The sequence below is a fragment of the Amblyomma maculatum genome, chromosome 1 (genome assembly GCF_055883805.1).
Source record: "Amblyomma maculatum isolate TAMU_Amacu chromosome 1, ASM5588380v1, whole genome shotgun sequence".
NCBI classification, from domain to species: domain Eukaryota; kingdom Metazoa; phylum Arthropoda; class Arachnida; order Ixodida; family Ixodidae; genus Amblyomma; species Amblyomma maculatum.
Genome location: NC_139344.1, coordinates 254,463,095 through 254,475,242, shown reverse-complemented (window position 1 = coordinate 254,475,242; position 12,148 = coordinate 254,463,095).

Here is a 12,148-nt window from a genome sequence, read left to right as displayed (position 1 = left end):
TATTCCTCACCAACTTCAGTATAAGACGTTTAACTTCAAAGTTAGCACAACAGCAGGAACCGCACATTCTAGTAGGCTTCTGCTATGGCAACATCAAGTTTTATAAAGTACCTGTTCAAGCTAAGTGAGGAGAATTGAAAGCGCAGGCTTCCTTCCCAAGCCATCCACATGCCAAAAAATAAGCTTGTAGCCATTTGAACAAACTGGTGGCTAACAAGCCAGCAGCAGGAGTTGAGCCCATCACGTAGCTAGATATACAGATAGGCTGCAGCTATGTAAAACTAGCTACAGTCTATCTGTAGCGAACAAAAGTGAATGCTACCTTTTGCTCGGAATATTTTTCCTTGTCTTACAGTGCTTAATACAAATCGCAGGTGCCTCAGCTAGCGTTAAAAGATAATTAAAGGTATGTACACTAAGGAAACTTCAATTCTGTTTATCACGTATGCAGTATGTCATAGTACTATCTGTTTTGTTTCTGTATAGGGGAGCGCACCTGAAGTTCGCTCCCACTACACCAGCACCGCCTCCTTCCTCTGACGGTCATTTCTGAATTACTGGTCGGGAACGTCACCAGCGGAGCGCACTGAATCACCCACGTCCGACTGGTACGCGCGCTGCTCACGCCGCTGGCACCCTCTTCTTCATTGTGTGCACGCGTGGTCTTACTCGCAGGTGCACAAAAAGAGATGTTGCTGGTCACTGCGAGTCTGGCTGGCATTCCACAGCATTCAGAGAGGGAAGAAAGCTATTGTACCCAGGGGTGCGAAATGGATCCTCTTGATTCATTTTATTAAAAGCACACAACAGCACCATGCTTGCAGTGCCACAGAAAGCCAGCCCTACAAGTGCATTTGCCACTGCTTCTTGTAAGCTTTTGCTTTGGAGAGCCCAACCATGAATGAAAAAAAAAAAAATGCTCACGATTAAACTTTTTTGTCACACAATTTACGAATACAAAGAAAGAGGACACGCAGCCACTATTTTTTTTACCATAAACAGCCTCCAACTAGACCAGAGTTCTATTTTATTTAGTGAACTTTGTAAAATTTATTTACTGAACTTTTGTACGGAATTGTAATATTTAGTTGAGCATTTCTCCATTATCGTTATTTACTGATTAGTGCTCATGTGGCCGAATGCAGTTTGAAATAAAAATTGTGAAAAGTCAAAATGTTTGCTTGCAAATCAGTGAGCATTTGCTTATGAGCGATGGCTCTGTAAATAGGTTGTTTTGGGGGTAAGCGTGCACTGTGATAGCAATAAATAAATAAACAACCACTTACCTCTATGGCACTTATTAACCAAGCTTACAGCATTTTTCTTTTAACCACAAGAGAGCAGTTGGTAGGCATAATCGGTGGATGGTCTCATTTTTCTCTTCCCCCTCGCATATTGCTTTCAGGACTCTAATTTGTGTTAAAATAAAGGTAATTTTCATTATTATTAGCACAAAAAGTATCAAAATCCAAGCTATTCAGTCAGTGAAACTGCGTGCACCACACTGAGCCATCGAATAAAAGTTTGTATTGTGGAGATGATTATGTTAAAAAAGGCATTTACTTTGAATTCCAGGTAGTAGATTATCTTGCCACTTAATTACTGTTACGATAATTTGCCTCACAGAGGGGACATGATCCGCTAGGTTTTTCTTTTTTTTCATGTTTGCGCTGCCAAATTTTCCAAATTCTCTGAAGCATGCGCATGCGTAAGCGTTCAAGCACAAAGGAGAAAGGAGAAAGAACGCGACTGCACAAACAGTTCTGCAGCAGCCTAACACGTGCAGAACTGACCCCTTTCAAAAGGTACTCGCGCAGCTATTCAATGGGAGGGGGAACCGGCCTGTCTGTACAATTATCGGGATGCGGCCGAAGAGGGCGCTTTTCAATGGCGCCTGCAGTGCCCCCCTGCAAAGCTGCGGTCGTCTATTGCTGAACAATTTCGAATAGTTTAATAAATTAAAAAAGCAACTAAATATATTACTTCTCTGAAAATTCTAACATGAAATTATGAGCATCCCATAAAACCATCAACTTTTATTTGAGGTGTGCTATTCTTTTCCGCACTAAATGTGCAAGTCCATGTTTCATGAACTCATGTGCCACGAGCGCAGTGCTCTCAATCATAGCATACGTGACCGCACCCGCATTCGACGTAACTGTCAATGTGATGGGTCAAGAGCAATGAAGTGGGCTCTGGCAGCAAAATTAAAAGGTTAACCTGGCAAAATAGAAAGGAACAGCTGCCAGGTTAACATTTTAATTTTGCCTCCAAACCTAAAGTCACCCACCACATACGAGACACCACACGCCAAATGCTGCCTAGGAACACAGCTTAACATTTTGGCCTGTGTGTCGCTAATGCAAACCCTCTGTTCTTCACTCAACATGGCCAGGTCACAGGTGTCACATTAAATCATGCTGTCAATGCCAAATTTATTGTTTTTACTCAGTCGCATTCTCAGCCCCACTGAAAGCAGCTACATTCACAAACTCTGCATTTGATAGCGCTGTGGATGGTGCAACCATTGTATAGTCACATGGGAATTTTTATATTACACTCACACATACTTTTGAGTGAAGAAAAACTTACCTATATATCACACAAAAATAAAAAAAGAATGAATTTTACATTTTTGGCACACTCTACAATTTCACACTGAAAAGTTTCACCAGAAACGCAATACCTAAAAGGTTTCTTTTTTTTTTTTTTTTTAATAAATGCTAAATTCAGATTTACTAAACGGAGTAGTAAACAGCCTGGTGAAAGTTGCCTCCACTTAGTATGCTAAGGTATATTTTTAACCTCTGGTTAATGTTAGCTGGCCACCTAATATATTACAGTTGGATGCATCTTAAATGTGCAGCGATCAAAACACTGAATAATAGTAGTCCACTGTGAAGGCTTTCCTTGTAGAACAAACGAGGAGATAGCCCCAAAGAAATTATAACCCCAAAAATTTGGATACCGGACTTGGTTAATATGTGCTATGAGTGCAGCCTGTAGGGGTGCCACAGCAAAAAAAAGGGAAGATTCAGAAAACAGCAGCGGGTTCTGCTGGTCGCGCTCCTCAGCATGCCATGCTTGTATTGTCGATGTTGCTGCTTTGTCACAGCCACAACAGCTAAAGTTGGCTCCTAAGGTTTTCCTTGTGTTTCCAATGAAGGATACTATGCCGAAATCTACATAGAGATGACAGAAATGAATCGACACTCTACAAGATTAAATATATCTTGAATATCTTGAAGATTGAATATATCTTCAACACTGCTCCAGTATCAAGATCCCGGAGTGCGTAAGTGCTAAGTGCTTGTGACAAAAGCGACAGCAACTATGCCATTGAATCTAGCTACCTACTTGATTCTGAAACTTTCCAACATTGGACTTACACTGTAAGCCCCTGACCCACCAAGTCAATGCTGAAGACTTGCCCGTCACCTAGCCTAGCAACCATGCACCAAGGAGTGTCGGCATTCGTAATATGAATTGAAAGTGTTGCCATTACAGTACCAAGCGAGTGCAAAAACTGAATCTGGGCGCAGTTCTTTAAACGCTCTGAGATCATGGTTGGATGCTCTATTAAATCATCTTTGATGGCACCACAATAGCCCAATAGTTTCCGACGCCTGAGCAAGACGGAACGCTATTCAGGCAGTGATGTCGGAGAGCCCCAATGTCCAACACTTTGTGAAGCAAATAGCGTTTGCTATCTTTTAATTGCTAGATTAGCAATAAGACACCATATAGCAATCACTCATGGTAATAAAATGCCTTTTGAAATTTTAAACTCCCAAGTACTGTACTTACTGTTCGTTTAATGCTTCCTCCAGCCGTTATTACATTTTCTGATTAAAGAAAAAGTACAACTGCACCGAGTGGTTGATTTTCCTTGACACTTGTCAACAGTTGCGACCTGGGAGCACTCGTCTACGTGGTTGAAAGTTTGGTAAGCATCTACGCCGAGCACTGAATATTAAATTTCTTATTAACAAAATGCTATAGTTGCAGATCTCACTATGTTTTCTAAACACTAAGGCTTACTACCATTATTACAGCTTCCAAAGTTACCCGCTGTGGTGGCTTGACTCCTGGCGTTTGGCTACTAAGCCCAGGGATTTGAGATCAAACCCTGATCAAGACCTCAGCTGAACGGAAGCAGGACGAAAGAGCATTCTTGCCCCATGCAGTGTCAGTGCACAATAAAGGAACTCAGATGGTCGAACTTAATTCCAATCCTTCTGCAATGGCATCCTTTACAGGCTATATGCAATGTCGGGATGTAAAACTGTGAAACTAGAAAAAAATTAAAACAAGACAAAAACAATCACAGGACAGTAGTATTAGACCTCTGCATCCAGAAGTATTACTTATTAGTAATATTCGTGGGGCTCTAATAGAGGGTAAATATTTTTCCTCGCTTAGTCGTGGCTAACAGTCCAAACTGCCTACCCCACCCCACGATCCCGTGCGCTACCGAGCGCATGCCCACCACTGCGGGCCGTGCTCTTGGAGACAAAGGAACACGTGCTAACAACAAACAGAAAATTATTGCTGCAATAACAACACCAGCTAGTAATAAAACAAGCTAATGAATATAGGTCGTCCAACTCACCAGCTAGGTTACGGCAAATGTTCGGCCACACTAGGGCAGGGGATAAGCTCGAAGCCGGACAAGGCGAGCAGGTGGGATAAGTCCCACGAGGCTTCACCTCGCTGGTGACAGCGGAGCACCGCGAGGATGTATCCGCTCGTGTCGAGTTCCTGATGCCAAAGACTGGCTTTCACGTGTGCGCAGTGACGAAGCCATGGGTGGCGCTGGTGCTGCCTAGTGCTGCCGCGCCGCTACGCCATCTCTCGATAGTTAATGTTAACGTTAACTATCCACGCTGGAACCACCTCGTGATAGCCGCAGGAGAAAGCAGATTTTAAAGTGAACAATGGGAGATCGTTCTCCACATATCTATATTTTTCTGAAGTATTAGTTTTAAAGTAGTAGTTTTCATGCTTCCCTACATTTGCTTTTCGAGCTGGACAGCAGCGTCACGCATCATTGGCAGAACTGTGATCAGGTGACGTACAGCCTGTATCAAAAGTTTACAGCCCAGAGGGTTTGCTTTTAAGCTGTATAATATGACTTCTGTAATAATCATGGAAGTCCTGACCATTGGAAAGAGTAGGAAGAAAACTCTTCTTGCCTTCAGCAAGTATGTAAACTTGGGAATGCATTACGAGCCACATAGTATCGCTCAGAAGTAGACCCCCTAGTCTGTAAAATTTTGATAAAGGCTGTACATAGTAAAGCCTATGTAGGCAAAATCAAAAGGACATCTGCATATTGTAACAATGAAATAGCTGTTCAAAAATTCTGAGAGCACTGTCGATTCTAGGTTGTAGAAATACGAAAGCCTAACCGTGGCTGGTGCACATGGTGCATCACGTTTGCTCTCATTATCATTATCAACTAAATGCATCGACATTATCATTCCTAATATCATCATCACTGATTGCAGCGTCATTGTCATCGCTACTATCACCCTCACAGTAAACAAGGAGAATTACAATGCGAGTTTCATGATCCCAGGCGTGGCGCAGTTTGTTAAAGCGCTCGGCTGGGGATCCAAGGAATGGAGGTTCAATTCCAGGTGGAGACAGGATTTATTTAATTATTCTTAAAGGGGTCACACCATGGTTATCCAACATACTACAGTTTTGTAGTCTTGCAAATAACACTGGACCTTATTATTCTATTTTCGAAATTTGAGAACCTAAGATGCATTCTTACTTCGAAATAAGTGGCTGAAGTTGACTCCGCAAAGCACCTCCCACCGACAGTGACCACCATGTTGATATGTTTAGTGACGTCATAGAGCGACACTGGCCACCACATCGTCTGCTGCTGTGCCAGCGCCGATAAGATGCCAATTCTGTACTGTACTCCCCTGTACTGTGTTCATGCGTGCTAACATGAATTCAAGTAAGTGTACTCAGTATGTTCCTGAAAACAGAACGCAGACTGTAGTGAAGCGCGGTTTAGTTCTTGCCCACATATCCACCTTCGGCGCGACCATCGCCATCTAACGATAGCAGCACTGCCCCCCCCCCCCCCCCCCCCCCCCCCGCCATAAACACCACCGCGCCGTGCCTTCCGCGTAAGCAATACGGCGGACCCCTTGCGACAGTATCAAAAAAGTACTATGTTAAATTTTGCTTGTCTAGTAATAATAATAGGTCCTTAAAAATTAATTTCAAAAATGAATGTTCCTTCTGAAATGCTGAACCATAAGGTGGCAGTTTTTGCTCAGAGCCACAGCGTGGTGCCCGTGCTCTTGTACGCTATAGCTCCGCTGCTAAAGCGTCGCCGAAAATAGTCATTTCCTTTACTACGGAACAGTGGGGTTGACAGTAGAGAAGTTTCATGATAGAGTGATCAATTTTCTAAAACGCCTCGCTGACCTATTACAAAGTGCTGTTCACTGTGGCTTTGATATGAAGTAATTTAGGCCTAGTGACGATTAGAGAGAAGCGACAGCCAGAGCGCCATAGTCCTTCGCGTTCGCGGGCGCCGTTGCTGTAAGTTTGCGGCATCCGGTGCTGCAAGCCTCATGAGCTTATCTACTTTCATGATGCGGCTAGGGCCAGACTTGGGCCTGACAATGAGCAGCGTAAATGATGCTTCAGGATGGCTGCCGATATTGGGTGCCTCGATGTAGTGCACCGCGCCCTGCACACTATGCTGCTGCGCTGTTGCGCGGTACCCGCAGATTGTACAAAAACGCCGTCAGACAGCACTATATACATTGTGTTGCGTTTGAGACGTGTTTGAGTGTACAATGCGTACGCTGTTCAAGTGGGTCAGCTCGTGGCTTGTGCGCCTTTCGCACTCGGGTGCCGACGTGCACCTGAATCCCGCCCACAGATGCCGTTATTCCTTAGGTTAAAAGTGCTGACAGAGATCGATGAAAAGCTCAGTTTGCGGTGACCTCGGTAAGCGGCATGACTGCTGACAATCTCGGGCGTGGCGCAGTTGGTTAGAGCACTCAGCTGGGGATCCAAGGGATGGAGGTTCGATTTCCGGTGGAGACCGGATTTTGATTTTTCTGATAACATTATCATGGCGTCATATGATTAACAGCTATAGTGAGATCAAAAAAATGCCGACAGTATGAGCCATTAAAGGCGTTCGCCTTAATATAGCATGCAGGAATGAGAAAAAAGTGTGACATGCCACTGCATACCACATGACACAAGAGAGATAATCTAGCAACATGTGGTGCAAATATGTCCCATGTCACTCATAGCAAACAATGAAGGTTTCTATACCAGTGAACTGCATGGCTAGAAGTTTTGCCCAATATTTAATAGCATAACGCTGCTTATGCATAAAAAAACACTGCAGGCAGTGTCAGACAGAAATTGATCACATCCCCATACCAGTTTCTGAATTGATTTTAGAGTTTTAGCACTGCTACACTAGAGACACTATACCTAAGGTAAATGCGACCATATAGCAAATGTAGCTAGGCAAGACTGCCAATGATAGCAACAACAACACATGCTGTACAGCCTGTTCTACTGTGCCATAAATTTCCACTTGAGACCTGCGTTGTGATCCACATCCTAAACAATATAATGCGCCTTGTTTCTGCACAAAGCAAAATTAATTTTAGTGCGAAAGCATTCACACAGACGCCACAGTTGAGCAACAACCTTGGATCTTGTGAGCCTTATTCCCGATTGACCCACCAGATCACAACATTACAGTCCACATGATCTGGTGCAGGTAATTTTTGCATGGTATCATTGGTCTACCCAGCAGCCGTAGACAATTTTAGTGCAAAAGCACTACTTCACATGATCAAAACCAACCAAGAATGTTGTGGCTTGCATATGCTGAACTCAGATGAAAAAAAAATTTGTAGGAGCAGAGTGAATTTTAATCCAGAAATTTCTCAAGGGAGGAGAGTATGGAATGGCGTAGCTATCACTGCAACTGTCCACTCCACTTTGCAACGCTCTCTCACAATGTACACTGAACATAGCCTCCATTAACTTCCATCTGTGCGCAGAAAATTTCACAAGTCCTACCCGGTTTACCTACGTTAAAACCGAACTACATTCTGCAGGGCAATCCGCCTCTGAGAATAACAGCTTGCTCACACAATTACCACTCTAATACATGAAGCTTGAGTATGGCAGCAGGTGTAATGACGCGGCAGGCGGAGGAGATGCATGAGTAAAAAGCCAGCAGAACACAGCAAAAAGCCAGTGACAGACACCAGGCAAGTGGGAGCTGCTCCAATGCTGCTTCACAAAAACGACAAATGGCACAACTGGCACTGGGCACATAAAAGCTAATTTCATTTACTATTGCAACTGGTCACTGTAATAATACAGTATGCTGCCAATTATGACCCATTGTATTAACTGCCGTTTTCTAAGTTTCACCCTACTAGAGTTAAGTGCAAATTGTAGTGTAAATGAGGTAGGAGTCAGATACAAATGAAGAGGCAGATATCTAAATGCCTTTACTAGACATTTTGTGCTCACCCAGTTACGACATATACACTTGCGTTTTCTTTAGCCAGCAGCATGCATGTTTTTAACAGACGTCTGCACTGCTCACTCTATTCCTCGCATTCCTTTTTTACATCCCCTCTTTCCTTCCTGCCCTGCAGGGTAACCAACCAGAATCCCCTCCTGGTTGACCTCCCTACCTTCTTTCTCTCTCTCTATACCTTTCGTTTCGCTCACTTAATGAAGAAATACTTTTAGTAGATTTTAGTGAGCCTCACATTTTTACTATGGCAGTTTTTCAGAATAAGTGTTTCTTCTCCATCATTATGACTTTCAGATGTTAAGAACGCCTTGTACTGCTTAAATTATGGAAGAGATCTTATTGCTGACGATCACCCAAGCTCTCACTATTTAACAGGCTAAATGTCTGGATAACAGAAGCTCTCTTCAGAAGAGCAAAATCTTGTTTATGCCTGCTGTCCCGTACATCCTTGGATTCTAAATACAAATTCTAAATGCAAATACCCAAGTGCACAAATACCATAGGTGGAGGTGGCAGGAATGCAGCAGTATACTGTGCTCCCTTCAAGGAAAGTTACAGTCGGTGGTAATGCCTGCTTGTGCAGTAGGCTTTCTGCGGCACTGTTGGTTCTCCAGATTCTGGCCCGATAGATTGCCACTTTAGAAGTTCAAGTGATTAGAACACAGTTGCATTTTACTGTAGGAACAGCACTCCAAATGAAATTTGTGACCCTCATCCCACAAAAAGTCCAACACTGGGCCCACATTACTCTACAGGCATGGACAAAATCAAATAAACCATGCTACTACCCAACATTTAGCATACACCGCCTAAATGAAGTTGCCAGTTGTGGTATAAGCATGTTGTGTCCACTTTCTCACAGACAAACTATGCTCCTTATTTTTGATAAGGAAGGTGGGATTGCATTTATAATGGGTGCTCTGTTTACTTATCCCAGCACCACACTATGACAGCCATTGTTTGTACCTTCTATATGCAAAACCTTGTGGTTAACCCTATCCAATCCCCCTTTTAGTGTGAAAGTACTAATCTGGAGGTCCAGAGCCGAGCAAAATCGTCTTAACACTTGTATGTTGGCTTGTAGCGTGGCACAGCAGAGTGTCAAAACCCAGAAATTTCTCGTAAGAAGAGAGTACTGAACTTCATAGCTATTGGCACAGTCAATTGTCCTGCGTATTAAACTGCAAACATGCTCTTGCACTGTGCATTGCACAGTGTCATCGCTATGAAATTCCATCTGTACACAAGAGCTTTTGCACATCCTACTTGGTTTAACTACTTTAAAACCCTACCATTTTTCTCTCGAGGGAGGTGTTTTGACTGTCTGTCAGAGCTGGCCCATTTTCTGTCTTGTTAATCGGAGCCACAGAAAGCTGCCTCTGAGTGCAGTAGCCTTCTAATATGCTTAATTATGCATGACAGATTTTAAAAATAAGTACAGTGTAAACATCTAGTATCTTTTAATATACTAGGAAGTACTGCAAGTTAAGACCTGTACTATAGAAATATAAATTTTTCTTTTTATTCAGTTTTGTCCACAGCAACTTCGTTTTGCCTTTTTTCTTGCCGTGACATCATATGAATGAAATCAAAAGCCTCTTACGTCTGCCTTTCACCCCGCCGGGGTGGCACAGTAGTTAGGGCGCTCAACTACTGTGCCCAAGGATGCGGGATTGAATCCCAACCTTGGTGGCCGCTTTTCGATGGACGCGAAAAGCTAGGTGCCCATGTGGTGTGCGATGTCAGTGCACGCTAAAAAATCCCAGGTGTTTAAAGTTTCCGGAGCCCTCTACTACAGCGTATCTCATAGCCAGAGTCGCTTGGGGATGTTAAACCCCAAAATCAAAATCAAAACATGTCTGCCTTTGTGTTCTCCATAGAAACCACAATGATTTTTGTACTTTGAAGGCTTAACAGCTTCTAAAAATCTTAAAAGCACTTTTGATTGCAAGAACATGTGCATCATTTTAGCCAATGTATACAACTCTTCTGCTTCTTATTTCTACATGGTGCTGTTACTAAATGTGTGTTAAATGCACATACTTCAGATATTTAGACTGAATACACCGCATTTCTTCACATGTCCCTTTTCAAACATATTTACATTTTGCAGATATATATTCGCCTGGATTATGTGATACAGTGTATGTCAATTTTGTATGTACAGCACACAGTGGGGCACAAAAAAGACAATTAAAAGCCAAATTAAGCAGAGATATGTTTGAAGCTGCCAGTCAGTAAAGCCTAGCTGCTGTAGCCAGGTGCTGCCTTGTTTGCTGCACACAACCCTGATTATCCCAGAAGAAAGATGTGTCCTATGCCATCTTTGCCACAAGTAATCAAGAAGTGAAGCCCTTACAGAACCCCTCTAAAGATGAAAAGGCCGCGAAATGTCAGGCCAAGGGTTCTACTTACCTTTCACAGGTTTAGAGCTCAAGGTGTGCTGTAAGTGCACCAATACGTGGCCGAGAAGCAAACTCTGTAGCTGGTTACTTTTGGCAAAGATGGTACATGCATGATGAAATGTAACAACACTGTATGCTTTCCTCCCTCTTTTCTTTTTTTACCAACACTGGATGCATCATCATCCTTCAAGATCTCCATATGCAGTGGAATCAATGGCTTAATAAATTTTGCGGCATAATTTTTATCTTTGACAAACGCTTTGTCGACAATGCATTACTTTAACAGATACCACAGCTAAATCATCTTTGTATTGCACTACGACAAGAACAATTGCGCTTAACCACACTAATAGAAAGAAGTCTGCCTCATGTGGGCTAGGAGCTGCTTCTTTAAGTGATGCCTGCAATGTGAAAAGACAAAATACAGACTGGCAAGCAACATTTCTCGGTGAGGTATATGCAAAAAAACAAAAGGATTCAAATATAACAAAATAGACAGGCATGCTATGGAAAAAACTGCAGCTGGCTGAATTTCTGCTAGAAACAAACTTTTAAAAGTAGCCTATAGCTTCACTGGTTTAGTTCAGGGTGTTTAACGTGTTATAGTGGCTCAGGGATGCCTTAGCAGAGGGCTCTAACTGCGACCACCTGGAGTTCTGCAGGTTAGGCTACATTGACATTTCTCTCAAAACAATGATCAGAGCCCTTTTCAATGTAGACATTCCAAATCAGAATTGGGTGGCAGAAAAACTTGTAAATACAATTTTCTACGTTATAAATTGATTCCATCATTTCCAGAAAAACATTCATACTCAGAAAAAGCCATATTACAGATGTTTAGGTCAGCATCCCTTTAAATACTTTTGCAACCTGGTCACCCCAAATTCATTTGCCTTCCAGTAATTATTATCCCATTTCCTTCCAATGATCTAGCTGAACATGAATGAATTGCACTGAAATTTCAGCATGAAACTAAACTGCAAAAAAAAAAAAAAAAAAGGTTGACAACATTATGTTAGGAACTCCCAAATGCCTCAAGGAAAAAGAAAAAGAATGAGAGAATCTAACTGTATTCCAATGAGTGAGGTGTTTCAAGAGCCAATGCAACGGATGGTGGGAAAATAATCTGTTACTGCTACTTCCAGTTCCAACTTTCTCCACTTGCTCATCACAGCTGTTGTATTAA